Source organism: Tasmannia lanceolata, unplaced genomic scaffold (assembly GCF_043159265.1).
Source record: "Tasmannia lanceolata isolate RefF3 unplaced genomic scaffold, GAP_Taslan_0.1 ptg000015l, whole genome shotgun sequence".
NCBI lineage: Eukaryota > Viridiplantae > Streptophyta > Magnoliopsida > Canellales > Winteraceae > Tasmannia > Tasmannia lanceolata.
This window is the reverse complement of record NW_027518692.1, coordinates 2571894-2582948: the sequence shown is the minus strand read 5'-3', so window position 1 is coordinate 2582948 and position 11055 is coordinate 2571894. Positions and strand designations below refer to the sequence as shown.

General features: G+C 37.7%; 1 long non-coding RNA gene across 1 annotated transcript; it reads right to left on the bottom strand.

Annotated features, from left to right (window-relative positions):
* Positions 1-6108: 6108 nt before the first annotated feature.
* On the bottom strand, positions 6109-7461 carry LOC143846991 (uncharacterized). Its single transcript, XR_013234894.1, has 3 exons — positions 7373-7461; positions 7218-7262; positions 6109-6142 (listed from the first exon to the last, which is right to left on the bottom strand). It is a non-coding gene; the product is annotated as an uncharacterized LOC143846991 (long non-coding RNA).
* Positions 7462-11055: the final 3594 nt, after the last annotated feature.

Genomic DNA, 11055 nt, shown 5'->3' with positions numbered 1-11055 from the left:
GATAATGATAACTATAAAGTTCAATCCCGGAGTAGGAATCCCAGAAAAGGCAACTCTACAAGGTCTAGGTTAAATGGGGCAACAAAAAGGCTTATGTTGACAATGTGGGTAAAACAATAGACTGCCTGGATCAAGTATGATTGGAAATGGTCAGTCTTTAGAAAGAATGGTCTTTCGCTAAACATAGACTCTTGACTTGGAAGCACACACACTAGATCAATAGTCAAAGGATGAAGATTCTGAACAAATATAAATAAGAGTAATCTTAAACACATCAATGGGTATTTTAATTTGGAAAGTCAAAGAGGAACTGTCTCTGAAGGTCAAAGGGAAATAACCTGCAATAATATGACCTACACCTATAAGGGTATTAGAGAATCCTCAATCCACTCTTTTAGGTCTTCTTTGAGTATAATTGCTTTTCTTTTGGGAATAAAAGAGTCAGGAACAATAAACATCCCTAATCAAAATAAGTTTCGATCTCAGCAATGATCATGCACTCAAAGAATACAGGTAAGATCAAACTTTTGCATCAATGATTTCGATATGATCCAAGGGTAAAAGATATATGATAAGTAAACACGGATCAATGAAAGATCAATGGCTCAGATAATAGACCATGGCCATAAGAATGACAAAAGTAAAGTCAAAGACCAGATCTAAAATCTAAATGATGGATATCAACAATTGTGCGATCAAGAGGATAAAAAATGATAGACCATGGTCATAAGGACAGCAAACGAGCTATCGGCCAGATCTCAAGACAAAACAGGTTGACAAATAAGGATCTAATCCTACTGAATGATGTATACATGGGAATCAAGATAAGTTAGACTGACTCCAAAGGATAGCAATCATGCTTAACATGTTTTTGGATAAAATCCAGCAGCATAACGGCTATACGAGGAGGTCAAGGTCCAGACTAAGTAAATTGACTCTAAAGAGTAGCAGTTATGCTCAAAATGTATTGCGAAAAATTCGACAGCATAACAGCTAAACAAGAAAGCCCATGGTAAGGTAAACTTATGGTTTTCCTAATTCTAAGAAATAGCGGTTATGCTAAAAAATGCTCTGGATAAAATCCGGCAGCACAACAACGCTAGATAAGAAAGTCAAAGAAAGGTAAACTCATGATTTTCCTAACTTTAAGAAATAACGGTCATGCTCAAGAAATATTCTGGATAAAATCCGGCAGCATAACAGCTATACAAGGGATACCCATAGCTCAATCGAAGGTATATGAATAATGGTTACCAGAGAAAGGTAATCAATTGATGAACTAACCAAAGGTGAGAATATACAACAATGGGTCAAACCCTATAATCAACATATCAAGGACTAAACCTGGCCAAGGTAATGGCGGTCAAAATCCACTGACTAGATCTAGATCTAAATAAAGAATTGATATAACCAATTGAAATGAATAAGGAACTCTAACTAAGAGGAGAACCCTAATAGATATAATCAGTATATATAGGTATATACACATACACACAAATCCTAACCAGGGGCACCAACCCTAATTCTAATCTAGCTGAGTCAAGAAAATCTCGACTCAAGACAGACTGATAAGTGTACTAGGACCGTGCTGTAGCCATGTAAAATGAGCTACCCTAGTCTATAAATGGGGCAAAGCTCCTAACTCTAGGCTCTACATGTGTGAGCAACACATGTTCGATCTTATATGAATGCAATATACTTATATAAATATGGGTACTTCCTAGTTGGATTTCACTAGGTCAGTAAGTATATACATAATATATAAAAATAAAGTAGGGCTCCGGACTCAATCTAATGGGTACTATGCGTATGGAACATACTTAACATGTAGAACACAAGTACACCTAGTGTTATACATAATATGCTTCATTGCTCATCGGCTGCTGTAAACACAAGTACACCTAGTGTTTACGGCTGCAGCACCGGCGCATAGCTTGGAAATAGATACAACAACGCCATCAAGGTAATGACATCCCAGTCGGGCTCGCATTGTATCTATCCCGTGGAGCCAATAATAAGAAAAAACAATTAATGAAATAAACAATAAACAATATGATAACATATGATGTGCAATGTGTGAATCCCTTGTTTTAATTATGCACCTATCTGGTGCCCCTGGATTCTAACGATAGAATTCCCATTTAAAATGATTTAATCCCAAATTTCTCCAAAGTTAATAAAAATGGCATTTTTATAGAGTTAGGCAATGCTTCAAAAAATCCCCAGCAGAGTCGCCAGCTTGTGGACCCCGATCCGAGATAGGCGACGAGGGAACGGGTCCCCCACACCCTCTGGATCATCCACGTGTGTGGAGAGCTCTACCAAGGAACTCTCAAAACGGATGCCACCCCATAGCATAGCACGAGTGGCGATATAAAAAGAAAGAGATATGTCTTGATCCGGAGCCAGTGCTCGAAATCGAGACATACCTAAAATAAACTCAGAGTCGCCATCCATGGATATGCCATGGAACCCTAAAATCAAATCCTCTGTGCAATGGATAACCAGAAATATATATGGGTTCGTGCTCGGTTACGAATGGGAAAGGTCTGAGAGCACCCCCGATTCGTCCGAGTGCAAGCACTTGGTCTCTTATGCCATTTATTATTAACTCCAAAGAAGTTTGGGTAAAAATCATGTGAAATGGGAACAATCCTCAGGAGTCGTCTACCTAAGCATGTAGTTCGAAACGAACTCTCCTAATTAAAACATAACAATCCAAAAGATTTAAGATTTTTAATGTTTTCAAATGTTTTTGAGTTTCGAATTTCTGATGTTTTTGGATTTTAAAATACTCTTTTCTAATGTTTTTGAAGTTTTAAAGAGTTTTCACCCTTTTGGTTAAAGACCTAAGGGAATATGCAAATCAAAACCCTAGGGCCAAACCCTAGGGCTAACAGGGGAAACCCCTAAACTAGGTAAACTAACGCCAAAGACGAGGGAATGATCTAAGATCACAAATAAGAAAAGCTCTAATGAGACTGTGCTAGTCTCTAACAAAGAAGATCAACGACAATACTGAGGAGAAACTCCTAACTAATAACACTATCAAAAGAAAAGGTACATGAGTCAAAGACTCTCTAATAATATCAACAAAGAACGAATGAGTGAGTCAAAGACTCTCTAATAATACTCCTAAAAGGACACATGAGTCAAGGACTCTCTAATAACATCACTAAAAGGGATAAATGAGTCAAAGACTCTCTAATAATACCACCACAAAGATGAAGGAGTCAAAGACTCCCTAACAATACCGTTAAAAAGAACAAATGACTCAAAGACTCTCTAATGAGGACAATTGAGTCAAAGACTCGCTAATAACATCACTAAGAAAAACAAATGAGTCAAAGACTCTATAATAAAATTACTAAAAGGGCGAACGAGTCGAAGACTCTCTAAGAATAGCATCCAAAGGACGAATGAGTCAAAGACTCTCTAATAAAAACCACTAAAGAAGATAAATGAGTCAAAGACTCTCTAGCAAGACCATTAAAGACAACTGAGTCAAAGACTCTCTAGCAATATCATCCAAAGGACGACTGAGTCAAAGACTCTCTAATGAAAACCACTAAAGAAGACAAATGAGCCAAAGGCTCTCTAATACTACTACGCGACAGATAAATGGGTCCAAGACTCTCTACTAACATTATTAAGAAGACAAATGAGTCAAAGACTCTCTATTAAAACCAAAGTTGACTCCGTAAAGGGAGAGGCTCTAAGCAACGAGGCTTGTCCCCAGAGGAGAGCTGCCTAACGAGACAAAGCGTGTCTCCTAGAATGGTACTCGCTAATGAGACCACAATGATCTCCTAAATAAAGAAGAGAAACTACCATCTAATGGTTTCTAAAAGACTAGAGAAGTCTCTAAATAAAAGAGGGGAAGCTCTAGTAAGACTGAGCAAGTCCCCTAAGGATGGGCTTGGGCTATCGCCTTCATCGCCCTCACAATGAAACAGTTAAACGTCTCCCGAGATCCTGAATGGAACGCATCCGCAACTGATTGCAGGAATCCTCCAAGGCGCAAGCTCGACGAACACTTGTGCGCAGAGGAACAGAAGGGTGATGCTCGAGCTCAACGAATAAAACTTCTATTAACGAGCATGAAAGATCAATCAATGTAAAAGAAAAGAGAGAACCTTAAACTCACAATTCCTGACAGGAACAGAGCTAAGCGTATACAAGATGATATGTACACAGTTGGACTGAAATACAACATACACAAGATGATAAATACACTTATGAACTGGATTTTAAACATATATGCATCACAATGAGGACGCAACTGAACCGTTAATGCATGCAATATATGACCAACAAGTAAAGGAACAAATAACATTTCAAAGTAAAAAAAAATATACAGTTCGTCAATATCAGCAAATTCCTATGGCCACGCTCTCATTTTCAAGGTGAGAATGATTTTGCCAAGACTAAAAACTCCTGTATACTAGAAAATACTTGTAATGCGACCAAACTACAAGAGAGAAATTCAAATGATAACTTACAGCCACTTCACCATGGATTTTTATACAGGCAGTGCCTTGAGGAATTATGAAAGGGCACAAGTGCATATGAAGAAAATGAACTTTAGACAACCCAAGAATCTAGTAATGAAACCATCCATTCCATCATGCATTACCTTGACTGAGAAAAGGCTAACAAATTTCCATTTTGATGAAGAGTCTCCTGACTTGCAAGAGATTAGACTTACTAAGCCTGAAAATTACCAGAGCTCTGATTCCAAAGGATTAACCAAAATTTTCTCCAGATCTACATTAACAGAGGCCAGATCTGAAGCTTTGGCCGAAATCCAGCATGATTCGTCGCAGAAGAAAGGTAAATGATCGAAAAAATGGGCGGATTTTTGGTCGGGGAAGAAATATAGAGGATTAGGGTTTTGGTAGATTTAGGGTTTGAGAGGAAGAAAGGATGATAGATCTCAGCAGTGATGTTGAGGATAACTGGTAATTTAATGGTGAAAACACGGCGGGAAATTGGAGAGCACCGATCGGAGCTTTTGCCAGAAAATGATCGGAGAGGAAAGTAAGGAAAACTGAAGTTTAATGGAGGAGAAATTCAGATCTGCGAATTTTAAGGCTAGAGAAAGGTAAGATTTAACAAGAAATGATAATATGTGACACAAAGGAAATCAACCAGAGAAGCCGGAGTTTGACCGGAGAAGAGGAAAATGAGGGTTTGAGGTTAAAATTCCATGACTTAGAGTTAGAAACTGGAAACAAACACTAGAGAGATGATCTTGTAAATGAAACACAGCATCTAGAAGAAAAAGAATATTCAGATTCTCACCGGATTCTAGCTGTGAAACATGATTTGACCGGAGCTCCGCTCAACCCACCGGAGAAGAGAAACCTCCCTCCACCTCTCTCACTCTTTCTTTCGGATTTTTGCAGAAATCAACTCTTCCTCTCTCGCTATTCTCAGATCTGAGATCTCAGATTTGAGGCGGTGATGATCAGATTTCGACGAAATTTTCGTCGGAGAAGAAGATCCTTCTCTCTCTCTCTCTCTCTCTCTCTCGCTCTCTCTCTCTCTCGGATCAGAGGATGGATCTTCGACTATCGATCGGAGGAATGATCTGCGGACGAAGATCAAAGAAAAAAATTCAAATTTCTCTCTGTTCTCACCCTCTCTTTTCTTTGGATTTTTCTAGACAATGAACAGTGCCCTCACTTCTGTTGATTTTTTTTATATGACAAAGTAAAAAACCGATATTCGCACCCCTGATTGATAAAGCGCACGAAAATTGATGAGCGCGCGAATCAGCTCCGTCCCAGCCGAGCTGATTCACCCCCCTTTTCACATGAATATCCCCTCTGCAGATAATTCACCCCCCTTTATACCTTCATACCCCACTTCTTCCAGGCTCGTCCTATTTGACAAATTGAGTCGGATTTCGATAAAATTTGATGGGGATCTTGGTGAGATCTCAACCTATCTCAGGGTGGAATTTGGGATCTTTGCCTGGTGATTGGAATGGGGTTTCGCACAAACGCAACGAATCTGGGTCCGGTCAAAATGGGGTGTCTACAACTCTAAACACCATGAGATGGCAGTTTAGAATAACAGAGAATCGAATTTACTCTGAGCGTACCTATGCCAAGACCCAAGGTTTGCAAAGGCATTCCTGAAGCAGAGATGCATCAATAATTAGTAAAGATAAGATTAATGCTGAGCTAATGATTTAACCGTATCAAGCACAAGGTGAACCGAGAACAATAGCAAAGGTATAAAGGCAGACCATGATTAATTCAGAGAGCATCTACATTGTGGATGTATTAAGACAGCTAAAGTTCCATACGGTTCTGGATAAGTTCAAGTTAGTAAGTAAATGGGCATTTGGCTGTTGGGTCTAGACTCTAAAACTACACTGGCATACAATTACGCAAGGTTGATATTACAATGATTCTTCCATAGGTACTGATGTAAACAAAAAGAACTAAATAGAATTATGTAGTGATGGAGAACTTCGAAAACTGATAATATATCATCACACCATCTCACAGATACAAGGTCTGCAGTGACCATATCAACATCATATCTCTTGAAATGAGGTAATCCATAGTAACTAAAAGCAGACGAAAGATAAAAATATAATCATGTGAGAGAAAAACCGGGTTTTTGACTTTTTTCTGTGACTTACAATACAAGTTTTTATCTAAGTTAAAAATAATGAATCTCTCTGAAATATAATAATGTGAGAAACAAAAACCAGGTTTTTTCTGTAAATTGAGAAACAAGATTTTTATCTGAGTTAACAAATAATGAATCTTTTATATCATCCAAGTTCTTATGAATTTCTCTAAGCAACTGTTTCAAGTTTCTTAACTAACTTTGGTGTCATAGAATTTCGTTGTTCATTCAAGTCACATGGTATATTGGGTAAATTGGTACTAAAGCAAACAATATTCAACAACTAGAACAGTATAAAACCATTTCTACAAGCTAAGAGTTGGGCCTGTCAGTTCCATGAAATAAGGGTTTACAGACAATATGGATTCAATATTGACATAGAAAGCTGAAACATTATCAAATCAAAATACAGTTAAAGCATTCGAACGTATATGAAACCAGTATGTTGGATTTGTATCAAATTGATGCAAAAATCATGTCCAAGTAATTCAATCATGCAAACTTAGCAATTTCACATGACTTACAAAGTTAATGGAAGAAAATGAGGAAGACAGAGAAAACTAACAAACCTCCGAAACCCCATCCAATTCCAAAACCGCAACCAATGCCAAAACCTGCAATGAAAACATCGAAGACCAAGATTTATTATCAGGAGTTATTTGCGAGACCAAAGGCCCTACTAACAAATTTGTTACAAAACCATGTCATATACAGCAATACATACCAAAACCCACACCGGTGCCATTGAAGTTCGTCAGCACCATGACTATGACTGCAGATAAATATTTTCTCAGATTTAAGTTTTTTAATCACTGGCATATATAAGGCAATAAGTAAGCTCTGTTAAGTCAGTAAAAAAAAGCGGAAGGCATAACAAAGATATACAAGTAAATGTAATCTTGGACTAATAAAGTATGGTCTCCCAATATAAATAAAGTGCAAATGCAAATAAAGAGCAAGAGTAAGAGAGATTGCACCCGAGATTTTAAAGTGGTTCGGTCCTCCAAACGTGAGGCCTACTCCACTCCACCAACCAAACCCGTTGATGGCTTCACTATGTGATCTTCTTAACTTCGGCGAAGATCGGTGCCGATTACAGATTCTGATTACCTTTAACCTTGGTGGCAATCTTCACCACGAAGAGTGGGCTACGCTTCTCCGAACACTCGCCCAATACAAGTTCTTGATAAGAAAGAAAGAACAAAAACAATCCCTCACAAGGGTTTACAAAGTGTAGAAGATGTACAAATTTTGCCTATGATCCAAATCCTAATCTTTAGAGGATGAGAGGCATAATGGAGTTTAAGAGTGTTAGGATTGATTATTTGGAAGTTGGGAATACCCATATATATAGAATAACCCAAATATGACCGTTTGGTGGCATAGTGGTAATTCTGGAGAAAATACCAACGGATATAAATCTGACCGTTATTAGTGTTCTCGGAGTTCTGAGAATTTTTCTCAGAGTTCCGGGAATACAAACAGAAGATGAAAAATGTCTACTAGACCAAATCTCAGAGCTCCGAGGATTTCTCGGAGTTTCGAGCTCGGAGCTCCGAGAAGCCTATGTTGAGAAGATTTTCACTTCTGTTTTTGGGCTTCCAATTTTACACCAACTTGGGATTGTTATGAGGGTTCCACATAGTTGGAACACCACAACGACAATCACTTATACATTTTAGGGTGTGTGAGTTTAACTTAATTATGTCTTTCAAAATCCTAAACTAGGATTGGATCTTAATACAATCTAATATAACTTTGATCTTCAATGGATTCTTCAAGTCTTAATCTGTCTTGGACTTCGATGTCTTTGGCCTTCATGATGTGGTCTAATGAGATCTTCTTGGCCTCAATCCAAGCAATGTTGTCTTAGCACCAATGTGATCTACAACTTAGACAATCAAACACATTAGTGATCATAAATCACTTGTGTAATGGCATCATCAAAATAAGATGGGAATGCCAAGGTGGAAACCATTGTGCTTACAATCTCCCCCTTTTTTATGATGACAAGCACAAGGGATTTTCCAATAAAAGCATTCATATTTTCCTTACACTAGAATCCTCTCCCCCTTTGGCATCAATCAAAAAGATTGGAGTAAAAGAGAAACAAAGGAATGAAATATTCAATTTAAAGCTCACCCTTTTTCAAGGAAAAAGACAAACCTAGAACTCCCCCTATTTAGAATTTTTATTCAACATAAGAGGGGATATTTTAATTATCCATAGAAAGATATTCAATTTTAGAGCAAGCCCCTAATCTAAGCACATACGATAAAAATCATATGGGGGCTTTGGGAACTCAAGATTTCTTGGTTCCAACACTATCCCTAATTTTAGATGCACATTAGAATTGGTAATGACCATTTATTCCACAATAATGGCATCTAATATGAGGTTAGATACGCTAGTCCTATCATATGCATGTTTAGGTCTTTGACTAGTCTTCTTTAAGATTATGTCAATAATTTTGTCACCATTTAAGAATCCATGGTGACATAATCTTAATCTTTCATTTTCATTATGAAGATGGGTTATTTGATTTAGAAAATCATTAATTTCATTTTCATAAGATTTGGAAGAGCTTACCACTTCTTGGAGTTTTGCAATTTGGCAAGTTTTCTCATCCAAACAACCCTTAAGGGTTTCAATCTCAAGTTTAAAATTTTCAAGTTGTGCTTGAGATTTGGAAGAAGATTCATTTTTCAAAAAATTAAGTTCATTTTTTAATTTTGAAATGGATTTCTTTTGAACTTTATTTTTAAAAATTTGAGAGTGCAAGGTTGAGCACAATTCATCATATGATATTTTTTCACTATCACTACTAGATGAATAACACCAGGGGTTAGAGTTTACCTCATCTTCATGGGTGAGTGCCATGAAGCAAAGATCATCTTTTTTATCTTCCCCTTCGCTTGAACTCTTTCCCGAGGTGCTAGTAGCATCCCATCCGGCGGCAAGAGCCTTATGTTTCTTCCATTCCTTCTTTCCCTTGTATTTTGAGGAAGATGACTTGAGAAGTGGACAATCCGGTCTTTTGTGTCCGATCTTCTTGCAATTATAGCACCTTATTGCTCCTACTTCACTTTCTTCTTTCTTCTTCGTTTTATCCTTTTTATGTTTCTTTCTCCATAAGCTTTTAAATTTTCTTAAAGCTTCTTCTTCATCGCTATCCGCCTCGCTAGAGGATGATTAATTCGCTTTGGAGGCTTTTAGAGCCAGAGATCGACTCTCTTTTTCTTTCTCTTTCGGCTTCTTCTCCTCTTGTCGGCTAGTGAGGAGCATCTCATGGGTGATGAGAGATCCTACAAGCTCCTCTATGGTTAGCGTCTTGAGATTCTTTGATTCTTGTATGGCGGTTACCTTTGGATCCCAATATGGAGGAAGAGACCTAAGCAACTTACTCACAAGCTCATCAGTAGGATAAGATTTACCAAGATTTGCTAGTTCATTAGAAATTTTAGAAAAACGGGTATACATTTCAGAAATGCTTTCGTTTTGATCCATTCTAAACATTTCATATTTGCTCTTTAACAAGTTTATTTTGGAATCTTTAACTTGTGATGTTCCCTCATGGGTAATGGCAAGTGTATCCCAAATAATTTTGGCGGAATAAAAAAGAGCAACTCGATTAAACTCCTCCGTAGATAAGGCGCAAAACAAAGAATTTATAGCTTTGTAATTTAAATTTGCATGCCTTTTTTCTACCGTATTCCATTCTTCAAATGGTGTGAAAGGAAAAATGTATCCATTTTCAACAATATGCCAAAGTTCCACATCTATCGAAAGAAGATAGATGCGCATCCTTGTCTTCCAATGTCCATAGTTGGCCCATTAAAGAAGGGAGGTCTAGTTGTGGAATGGCCCTCCGGAAGTCCGGTTCCATTTATATCCGCCATTTCACAATTAGAAAGTTGCCAAAGATCTTATGCTCTTTCCCTTGTTGAAATTTTTAAAGAAAAATTTACCAAAGATTTATAGAAAAGAAAATCTTTTAAGAGCCTTTGCTCTGATACCAAGTGAAATTCCAAGGGTGGTCCCGAATTGGCAACAAATGAGGAGGGAAGAATTAGGTTTCTAACAAGTTTTAATTCTTTTGAAAACTCAAACCCAATTTTGGAAATTAAGAGATCAACAATAAAATTCAAGCACACAAGTTAAATCTAAAGTGCAAATGCAATAAAGAGCAAGAGTAAGAGAGATTGCACCCGAGATTTTAAAGTGGTTCGGTCCTCCAAACGTGAGGCCTACTCTACTCCATCAACCAAACCCGTTGATGGCTTCACTATGTGATCTTCTTAACTTCGGCGAAGATCGGTGCCGATTACAAATTTCGATTACCTTTAACCTTGGTGGCAATCTTCACCACAGAGAGTTGGCTACGCTTCTCCGAACACTTGCCCAATA